This window comes from Silene latifolia, chromosome 9 (assembly GCF_048544455.1).
Source record: "Silene latifolia isolate original U9 population chromosome 9, ASM4854445v1, whole genome shotgun sequence".
NCBI classification, from domain to species: domain Eukaryota; kingdom Viridiplantae; phylum Streptophyta; class Magnoliopsida; order Caryophyllales; family Caryophyllaceae; genus Silene; species Silene latifolia.
In genome coordinates this window covers 167741670-167753626 of record NC_133534.1, presented here as the reverse complement: position 1 = coordinate 167753626, position 11957 = coordinate 167741670, and the positions used below count along the sequence as shown (strand labels likewise).

The window sequence follows — 11957 nt, the reverse complement described above, 5'->3', positions numbered from 1 at the left end:
TTTGGATTTTTATGATTTTTAGGAAATAAATAAATACAATGCAAGCTGAAAATAGAAACGTGAATGCAAAACAAATGCAAATGCTGACTCAAAGAATGCATTACCCTCCTCAAACCAAAACGGACAACGCCCTCGTTGTCCTCCAGCATACACTAGCAGATATAAACAGGGGAATGGGAAACGACAGCCAATAAATGAATGAAAAACAAAAATAAACAGGAGACAAAAGGAAATAAAAGAACGAAATGGGACATACAAAACACGAACTTCCCCAAACCAACCTGAAAACTGGGGAAGTGAGTAGACCAGTAGCTACTCGCCACCCTCCTCTGACACGTCCTCCACCGTCACAGTGTAGTCCGGGTCCACCTGCTGCTCTCTCCTCCTCCTCTCCTCCTCGCCCCGAGCCCCTCGCCGCCTCACCGGGTCCTCCTCCTCCTCCTCCTCGTCACTGGCTGACTCAGGGTACCCCTCAGCTGGGTACCGGTAGAAGGACGGGTGTGGCCAATCCTCTGGAATAGGACGTCGTCGCCTCATGTGGTACTCGTATAGAGGGAACAAAGTAAGAGCTATATCCCGCTCCATACGAGCCTGCCTCTATACAAGTTCAAGCAACAAACTGAGGGTAGTTGGGTGCGAGTCGAGCGAATCATCCCCTCGGATGGTAACACGGCCAGCAGAACGGCCAGCAGTAGATGTAGCACGTGCACGACCCCGGCCTCTAATACCTGAAGTAGAAGCCTGTCCTCTGACGGAACGAGGTACTAGAGCCGCCCGGTAAGCAGCTGTGACTGCGGGTGACCACGCAGCAGGGGTGGTCACTGTATCTGAGGTACTAGCTGTGGCTGCAACAGAAGAAGCAGCAGAAACCGACACGGATGCCGAGCTAGCAACAAAGACCAAAACAGAAGCTGAGCTAGCAGGAGAGCTAGCAAAAATAGAGGCTGAGACGGAAGTAGGAGCGGAACTAGCAGCAGTGCTAGCAGCAGTAACAACAGTACCAGCCGTAGTAACAAGAAACACGGGAGCAGTGGCAGTGGTACTAACGGGTGTGGAGACGGTGGTGGCAGCAGGGACCACCATCTCAGTCAAGGATTGAGTAACAGTTGAACTGGATGAGGGCATTGTACTATTGTCCATCCTAATTAAGTAAGCAAGGGGGATAATAATCAATTAAACAAAATAAACACAAAGTTCCCCAAATTTCAGTCAAAAATTTCGACTCAAGCATAAACCCTAAACCCTCAATACTTCAAAATGGCAAAACTAAAGCAATTAAACAATAATGAAGCAAAGAGAATACTTACTTGATAATAAACCTACAAGATAAGCAAATTAATCGGCAAAAACGATGCAAGAATGGCGATTTTTCGATCAAAAACCGCAAACCCTAAATACCCAAATTGACCGTGCAAACAAGCAAATTCGAAGGGAAAATTAGAGGGTAAATGTCGGATTAATAGCAGAGAATAAATTTTAGGTGTTTGATTTGGTGTTTGGGCAATAAAAATGGAGAATATGGGGTTTTATCGTGCAAAAGGATGAACAAAATGAAAGAATAGAAAGAAATAATGAAAAGTAGGGAGTTTAAAAGACACTTCCTGCGTACGAAATTCAATTTCACTTGATCGAGTGATTTGAAATCACTCGATCGAGATGTCTCATCTTCAGTTGACTCGATCGAGTAAAGATCTAGTTGATCGAGAGCTCCCTCTTTTTGCTATTTCGATCGAGTAACCTGAAACTGCTCAATCGAAGCTTTTCCTTTGAATTCCTCTTGATCGAGTACAAAAAGTACTCGATCGAGTGCTTTTCTTCGTGTAATTCATCCAAGTACGTCATTATCTCCCCAAACCTGCATAAAAACACTCGCAAACATATCCCGACATTCCAAATCACAAAAATGACAGTCTATAGTCTTTCTAACTACGCTAAAAATTGTCTAAATTCTAATAGTCCTAAAAATGCAGTAAATAAATTCAATGGAAATTTAAAATTAGTTTTTACAAATTTTTACACGGGGCATTCCTCGCTCAATTCCCAAAGCAATTCAGTAGCCCAAAGGAGGGCTTCTGACTGGAGGAGGTCCCTTCAGCATCCTTGACCGTCCTCTTCATTCTCCACGAGCTTGAATTTGAACCAGTAGGGGGAGAATAGTTGACATCCACGTATGCACGAACTTTTCTCGTCCCTTTTTCTTTCTCACCAGCTTTGACGTTTGGATCCCCAATTTGATTGATTTTAGTTGCACAATGACCTTTGGCAGCTTCTGCATCTTTTTCATCTGTACCTGCAGCAAGGAAAACAGACGAATTCTCCTCCTTTTCGCTCTCAATCTGAGGCGGAGGGGTCACAATTGCAGCACAAAATTCCAAATTTTCATCTGGAGTGTCAATATGAGGGTCAGTAGAGGAAAGAGAATTGCAAGGTTGAGCTTGCATGGGAGCCCTACGAGACTTAGATTGATGGAAAATTAAATCCTCAACTCCTACCTGAAACGTGAGTGTCTTACCTCCGACATCAATCACTGCACGAGCAGTGAATAAAAATGGTCTCCCTAAAGTAATAGGGGTGTGAGTGTCCTCGGGTATGTCAAGCACTACGAAATCAACGGGAATAAAGAATCTCCCGATTTTAACAGGTATGTCCTCTATGACACCTAACGGCCGTGATATACTACGGTCGGCCATCTGTACAGTCATGTTTGTGCAATTAAATTTAGTCAAACCAAGTCTCTTAGCAAGAGAAAAAGGTAAGACGCTCACGCTAGCACCAAGATCGCATAGCGCGTTATCAATTAAATGGGTACCTATGTGACATGGAATCGAGAAACTTCTCGGGTCTGACTGTTTAGGTGGCAACTTATTTTCAACTAGGGCAGTCCCTACCTCGGTCAAAGCTAACGTCTCATGATCATTGATATGCCTCTTACGTGATAAAATTTCTTTCATAAACTTTAAATAAGAGGGTACCTTTGTCAGCAACTCGGGGAATGGAACATGACTTGTAAGCTTTTCAGGAGCTCGGCAAATTTACCGAACTGTTGATTGGCTTTTGTGCTCTGTAATCGCCTCGGGAAGGGCACGGTAATAGGAATCTCGAGCCCTTTGTTTCTTTCTTCCAACGTCTCAGCTGGTTCAAGCTCCTTATCACTCGATCAAGACTTTTTGCCTCTCGATCGAGTCTTTCCAGGTGAAATATCACTCGATCGAGCAATAGCAGGCTCTCGATCGAGTTCCTCTAATAGCACAGTGTTCGATCGAGCCAAATAACCACTCGATCGAATATATTCTTCAACAATTTCACTCGATCGAGTGGTTTGGACCCCTCGATCGAAGCCTTGAATTTCCTGTTCACTCGATCGAGTAGAATTACCCTTCGATCGAGTACTTTCTTCATCAATTCTACTCGATCGACCCCCTGAAACCAGTCGATCGAGTATTTTCTTCGTGGTCAGCTCGCTTTCAGCAACAGATGACTGCTCATCATCATTTATATCCTTCCTCGGGTCTGAAATGTCCCTGTCAACAGATAATTTTGGTCCTTCATAAGAACGACCACTTCTCAAATTAATCAAATTCACCGTCTCGTGTGGATTCTTCTCAGATTGAGACGACAAATGACCCTGTTTCCTCGTGGACTGGTTCGCGGCTAGCTGAGCAGCTTGAGTTTCAAGTGACTTGATGGATGCTTCTTTCTATTGGTCACTTAGTTGTCATTGCTTTGTCAACGACTGAAGCATTGTCTTTAACTCAGCTAGCTCACTTACCCCACTTGAAGACGATGCTCCTTGATTCGGTGGAGGAAAAGAAGGAGGCTTTTAGAAGCCTTGTTGAGCTTCATGAGGCGGGACATATGGCTGCTGCTGCTGCGGTGGAGGAGTGGGATTAAGAACATTTTGACTTGTCCACCTCAAATTGGGGTGGACTACCCCTTGGTTGTTGTAATAAGAACCTCCTCCCTGCCTATATTGCTGAAAGGCAAGAACTTGTTTTTTCTCTGTAAGACAGTCAATAGCAGTATGACCGTCATCACTTCCATACCTTTCACAAATAGCAGTTTCCTGTCTAGTCAACAAACGAACTGTCTGTGGCTCCCCAACAGATTGCAGGTCCAATCTATCAAACAGGGCATTCATGGCTTCCAGCTGAGCCACAACTGCCTTAGCAACTGAATGGACTGTTCGAATACCGTCCCGTGCGTTCCCATATTCAGTACAATGGGTCACCATCTCCTCAATAATGCCCCATCCCTTATCATCATCAATATTTTTCTAAAATCTTCCGTTGGATGAGGCGTCCAGAATAGCTCTATGGTCATCATACAACCCATTATAAAATTGGTTGCATACGAACCATTGATCAAAACTGTGGTGAGGAAGAGACCTCACCAACTTCTTAAACCGACACCAAGCTTCATAGAAAGTCTCATCAAGTGCCTGCTTGAAACTAGTAATCTTACCCCTCAGATGATTAGTGCGTTGTGGAGGGAAGTATCTTTTGTAGAAGGCAAGTGCGAGAGTCTCCCAGTTGGTGATACTAGCAGCTGTTCGGTCAAGATCAGTCAACCACTCTCGGGCTGAGTCAGTTAGAGAAAAAGGAAAGAGCACTTCCTTTATCTTGTCTTGAGTTACTCCCTTTGTAGCGGGAATAGTAGAGCAGTAATCAGTGAAGACCTCCATGTGCTTCCTTGGATCTTCACCCGCCACACCCCTGTACAGGTTTCTCTCCACCAGATTTATATAGGACGGTTGGATATCAAAAGTATTACCGTCCTCAGTCTGATGGTTAAAACCTTTAGGAATAGAGGATGCTTTAGGCTCCGAGTGACTTGCAATGTTCGGCATCTTTAATGGTTCTTTGGCAGAAATGAGATTATCTTCTTCTAAAGACTCTGCAAATAGAAAATGTTGTAGCTCAGGTTCGAAAGTACTCAAGTCTTCCTTTCGAAGTTCTCTTTGCAGACGGAGTCTATGCCGAAATAGTCTTTCTGGCTCAGAATCAGCTGAAACAAACTCCGACCTATTTGCCCTGGGCATACACAACACTGAAAGAGATAAATGAGAACTGTCTCAAGGAATAAAAATTCCCTGAGACGGATAAAAATAAACGAAAAACAAAAACAGATGGGGCTATTGCCTCCCCGGCAACGGCGCCAAAATTTGACAGGCTAGTCGCGTACCTACCAAAAATAACCAACTGGCACTAACTAATTGTAACACCCCCATACTCCAAGTGCCTTACAAAGACCACTCAGGTATAAGGATGCTACCATCTCGGTTACCCGAGGCAATGATAATCATAAGACAATAAAGAAACGTACTTTAAAAGTAAATATAGTTTAAGTGATTACATGATCAAAACCAAAACTGATAAACTGAAATACAACATTCTCAGACGGTCTACTGCTAAGACTAATCAAAGCTATAAAGCATCATCGACATAGCGGAAGACTTCTAACTGCCACGTGATGACTCATCCCAGCTATCCCATACGCGTCATATCATACCTGCTCAATAACTGCTCACCACCCCCGAATGGATCACCACAGTTTTTAAAACATTTAAACGGGGTCAGTACTATTTACACAAGTTATATAATCAACAATACAAAGAACCAACACAAACTCAAGCAATCATACACAATCGGCACTCCACTCCATCTCCTCACCGATCGTCCTTTGGACACCGCCTCGCGATGGGGGACCGCAGCCGTTCCCACCTAAGCCCCGCTCATCATACCGAGCGATAACCCTGTCCCATTAATGTGCACATCCCCTTCCGTGGCGGGTTCAACGAAGGGCGAAACTAGGGCGTGAAGCCACTCCCGCAAGTGACTCCACTCAGCCGAGAACGCATCTCGAGAACCACAAACAAACAATCACAATCGTCTGAATCAACCAATTACACTAATTACAGCACAAACACCACACATCATGTAAGTAATACTGAGTAGGGAAACCCTACCTGGAAAGCAACACAATCATCAGACGATCTAGCAGCTGTCTCAAAACCTCTCCTCTACAAATCCTTCTCCTATCACATAATCACAATCTAACCTTAACAAATCATAAAAACCTCCAATTCCCAAAATTAGGGTTTAACGAAACTTAACGAAATACTATAAAATTGGTATGTAGATCTTACCCTCGACGCAAGGATCACAAAGGTATAAAGAACGATGGAATCCGACCTCTCAAGCTCCGAGATTTGTCAACAACACGGATGAATGCGAAGAACGTAACTTGAATCTCTCTTTTAATGTTATTAGGTTTGTAAAGGTGTATTATGAAAGTGACGGAAAGATTTATATATTAATCCGTGTTATTAACAAAACCCGTCGAATTATCACCCGCTAACCGAGCTACTCGATCGAGTGCCCCCTTACTCGATCGAGTATCAAGGTTACTCGATCGAGTACCCAACAGGTCAGAAACTATTTTAAAACGCAACTCACCCTTACTCGACAGAGTAAGGCCCACTCGATAGAGTACCCAGAGACTCATAAAACCGTAGTATTACAGTCTTCCCTCCTTAAAAAGAACTTCGTCCCCGAAGTTCAACCCATACACTTAAACAAACATACTAACTCGGTCAAGACGCAACAAAGCTACTAAGAACTCAAAACAAAACCCCAACTTCTAAAACATGAAACCATGAACTCTTAACACCAACTCTACCAATTGTTCCTACCTCCACACCTCGCTCACGATGTCGTATCAACTACATCATAAACTCTCCCGACACTAACTCCATACATAACCAACTTCATAAACATCAAACGGAATGTTACATTCTACCATCCTTAAAAGGAACTTCGTCCTCGAAGTTTACTCATACTCATAACCTCATCATCCAACTGTCAACACTAGTGAAATATTCTCACACTCATAAACATCACGCTACTACAAGCACGGTCATGACCTTTAACAAAATTAACCACAACACGAATCAACCTTTTATTCGACATCAAGACTCAAACTTCCAAATATATTACCATATGCACACCCATCAAAATCTCTTTTATCGCATCCTACTCCTCTTAAGATAAATGTTACGTCCTCGTAACTCACTAATACTAAATCCTAGATATATCTTTACATTATCCTCATCATCACCGCATGTCAAAGATAACCACCTATAACCTAAACACTCGCCATGCACATATCCAAGGCTCTCTTACTTAAACAACTCTCATACTTCACTTCACTCGTAACACCACCTAACCTATACCACAAAATCCTTAGCTTAACCCAAAACTTCACTTGTTCCCTATTACCGCAACATGACACACCTCTCTATATAAACTATATAAAACTCTTATCGCCAAAAGCATAACTCGCGATCCACACTTGTTACGTACACTCACACTAGATCCTCAAATTCCTTTCTTTCATTACCGCAAGACTCATACATAACTTAACACGACACTAATTACTCAACATCCTACACTCACTGTCTCAACAAAGGATTATGAACCACCTGCATATATCAGATCATTACCACACATGTTCTACGAAATACTTGCCATGACTATGACTACTGATGCCTCATCTTAAGACAAGATCAAAATTACTGTAACAACCTCTCACAACCGTGTCCCATTAACAAAATGTCACTATACCATGACAACAACGAAAACATGTACAACTCTCTTTCATATCATACTCTACCCTCATTCCAAAACTTAACTGGTAAGAAACATCAATAAACAAGACAACTGTCTATCTGCACAAACTGAAACTCGCAGGGAGCAACATCAAACAAAACAACAATCTATGTATAACTGGTATGTACTTTCGAAACTCGAATCATAATCATCCCGCCTACTCCATGACAATCGGTGACGTCATCGCGACACCGCCACCAACAGCCACACCACAGTGCGAAAATACCCTCATCACAATACTAAATACCGTGCCCGGATCACCACCCGAGGCACCACAACCACATCGATAGACATCACAGCTACATACAATTCCCACAAACACTGACTCAAAATAACTTCTCAGACAAGAAAAACTTATTCAAATCCACTTTACTAAATCACATCACAACATATTATATGAATTAAACAGATAACCTCATGAATATCATCCCCTTACCATATCACAGATTAACATGTATCATGAATACATACAAGCATAACCAGTCATGCCAGATCACTCAAATTATTACCTTTTTAATCATCATTCAATTAGATTAGCGTACCCAACATGCATTACAGAACATTCAAATAACAACTTTATGATAATCACACCATATCACGACTTGTGAGGTCAAAACCTCACACAAACATTTATATATATCACAGACCCGTAATCACATCCAACCAGTCAATCCTGATCACGTAAGTTACCACTCAACATAGGTTACCTGCCGCCCGAGCTTAACTCATATGCCCCTCATAACATTTTCCCCCATTCGCACAACCATCACTTCCTGCCAAGTATAACCATACCATTACTATTCAACTATTAACATCCGCCTGATCTAACCACATCTTATACCCTCTCACAATTATACACAACAATCAGGTCCCTACCAAATCAACCTCTTTTGAATTGCTACCTTTCTAATATACCATCACTCTTAACCATTAGTCACAAACCATAACACTACCACTGTCCGGACATCAAACCTCTTACACTCATCTCTAAATATCACGATTTTTTTCCTATCTTTGGTTAACATCCCAAATAACGAACATCAAATCCATCAACAAAATTACTTCAACATTCTTCCCAATACCATTCTTAACTGTATCATCATCTAAACCTCCACCAAAATCTCATATCATGTAGATATTCTACCAACTTCTTACTTTCCTGAATTCCTCAAAACTCAAGACTAATCATGTTGTCCCGAAACTCCTCTATAACCATTAACTAACATCCTCATGATTGGTAGCACACATCTCGACGACTCCTTACCTCTATATCACATAACTCCGGTCAACATTTTCTTAGTTTTATTCCCCTCATTCTTTTCTTTTACACTCGACAAAATCAATTAACCATTCAACTCCTTATCACTTCTACCTAACTCTTTAGTGTTCCGGTTACTTTCTCACTGCTCCAAAACTCACATCTAATTATCTCATATCGATATCACCTCACTCTTTCTTACCACAAATATTCTCTTATTATATCATCAATCACCCTTGCCACTAATCCATCCATAGAATCAACGTTTACTGTTCAACAATTACATCTCTAGAAATCAAAATTCTTTTCATACCGCTAATTGCCCAAGGAAATCACACAGTATTTTCACCTCTTAATAAACCAAATCTCCCAAACTTACTCACTGTCTACAAATCCACCTCGCGACATGTCTCCACAAAGTTCACTATATACTACTCTTCTCAACCCCTTTAAAACGAACTCTCACTATATATTCTTAACCCGCATGACTCCTAACCATCTCCCTCCATAATTCTTTACACATCTCAAGTTGCCACTATCCACATCCTTACTCTCAATCCTTTCATTCTCACGTTCCTTAGACTCACCTCATCCCCTGCCCACATTCGCTTGCTTTTACGTTACACAACACACAGTCATATCACTCTTCTCATCTCATAAAACATGCTCTATGTCTCAATTAAGCCATAACGGTCTTTCTTTTCTTTTTCCACTATCTATCACAACCACATATGGCTCATCTCCTCCCACCAAACTCATACTCACCAAAAGGTGCCACTCACCACCCCATAAGCTTGGGTAACTTACGTATCAAGACCAACATACATGTAAAACAATGCATAAAGAAGCTAAATAACAACTTTGAATTAAACATAATATGCAACGAATTCAAAAGATAAGCATATGACCCAAAATAGGGGTCACTAGATCGAGTACAGGCCACTCGATCGAGTAAGTGACTTACTCGATCGAGTAGGTGAAGGTCAGAAGCACGTAAAATAAATCACCAGGGCTACTCGATCGAGTAACTGACGTACTCGATCGAGTTCCCCCCTACTCGATCGAGTACCAAGGCTACTCGATCGAGTACCTACGCATTTCTCAGCACTGTCCAGTTTTCGTAAAAAAGTCATAACTCACTCATTTCTTGGTCGTTTTGGGGGTGTGACCTATCGTTAGAATCGTAAAAGAACAAGCTATCACCTCCAATTGGAATCACATTAAAATCATTTATGCATCTCAAGTTATAACAGTTTAAAGACAACTTTTCTGTAATCAGACGACATAACTATTCGATTTTCTCTTTCAAACAACTTAAACGACAACAATGGTAAACAAAAACAACTCAATACTCACAAAACCAGTATTCTTAATCACATGTTACTATCTCCAAAAGCCAAGCAACAACATTCATCATGCACATAGATTATTTAACTTGTCAATCATGATTTACCCACATCCTTTTATTCTATACCTTTACGTACAACAATAACATAATATACGACATAAAATCCCCCTATTCACATGTTACTAACATAGGAAAAGTAGAAAATCCACTTCCATCACATAAACATGTTCTCCACATGAATTTCATATTCTCATGCAATTCCTTAACTCATCTTTTCAACCAAATCATAGATCACATTCATACCCGTATTCATACAACTTATTCATCCAATCATATGCACGCAATCATATGCATATACACAATAATAACCAGTAGTAATTCCCATCACAATTCATGTTATCATAAAAAAAATTACCTTCATCTTTTCCACCACACATCCATTCAACTATATAACACTCATCCATCCAACATACGCAATAGAGCATTAGTAAACACATAGCGATCCCGACTTATATCCCATGGTGACCGGTTCAAAATTGTAGGGCGAGTTCGCAACTTTAGGACGTCTCCCAAGTCTTTGCATTAGCTCCTAGAACTTCTACCCCGGGTTCATTTTAATTGACTCCCTATGTTCATTGGATTCATTGGTTACAGGTTTCAGGATCGTCTCTCTGATACCATTTTGTAACACCCCCATACTCCAAGTGCCTTACAAAGACCACTCAGGTATAAGGATGCTACCATCTCGGTTACCCGAGGCAATGATAATCATAAGACAATAAAGAAACGTACTTTAAAAGTAAATATAGTTTAAGTGATTACATGATCAAAACCAAAACTGATAAACTGAAATACAACATTTTCAGACGGTCTACTGTTAAGACTATCAAAGCTATAAAGCATCATCTGACACAGCGGAAGACTTCTAACTGCCACGTGATGACTCATCCCAGCTATCCCATACGCGTCATATCATACCTGCTCACCACCCCCGAACGGATCACCACAGTTTTTAAAACATTTAAACGGGGTCAGTACTATTTACACAAGTTATATAATCAACAATACAGCAACCAACACAGCTCAAGCAATCATACACAATCAGGCACTCCACTCCATCTCCGTCACCGATCGTCCTTTGGACCGGACCACCGCCGCTGGGGGACCGCACTGTTCCCACCTAAGCCCCGCTCATCATACTGAGCGATAACCCTGCCCCATTAATGTGCACATCCCCTTCCGTGGCGGGTTCCACGAAGGTCGAAACTAGGGCGTGAAGCCACTCCCGCAAGTGACTCCACTCAGCCGAGAACGCATCTCGAGAACCACAGACAAACAAACACAATCACAATCACAATCGTCTGAATCAACCAATTACACTAATTACAGCACAAACACCACACATCATGTAAGTAATACTGAGTAGGGAAACCCTACCTGGAAAGCAACACAATCATCAGACGATCTAACAGCTGTCTCAAAACCTCTCCTCTACAAATCCTTCTCCTATCACATAATCACAATCTAACCTTAACAAATCATAAAAACCCCCAATTCCCAAAATTAGGGTTTAACAAAACTTAACGAAATACTATAAAATTGGTATGTAGATCTTACCCTCGACGCAAGGATCACAAAGGTATAAAGAACGATGGAATCCGACCTCTCAAGCTCCGAGATTTGT

General features: G+C 41.6%; 1 non-coding gene across 1 annotated transcript; it reads left to right on the top strand.

Moving 5' to 3' along the window:
• The first annotated feature begins 4364 nt into the window (after window positions 1-4364).
• Window positions 4365-4470, top strand: LOC141604005 (small nucleolar RNA R71). Its single transcript, XR_012525834.1, has one exon. It is a non-coding gene; the product is annotated as a small nucleolar RNA R71 (small nucleolar RNA).
• The last annotated feature ends 7487 nt before the right edge of the window (window positions 4471-11957 follow it).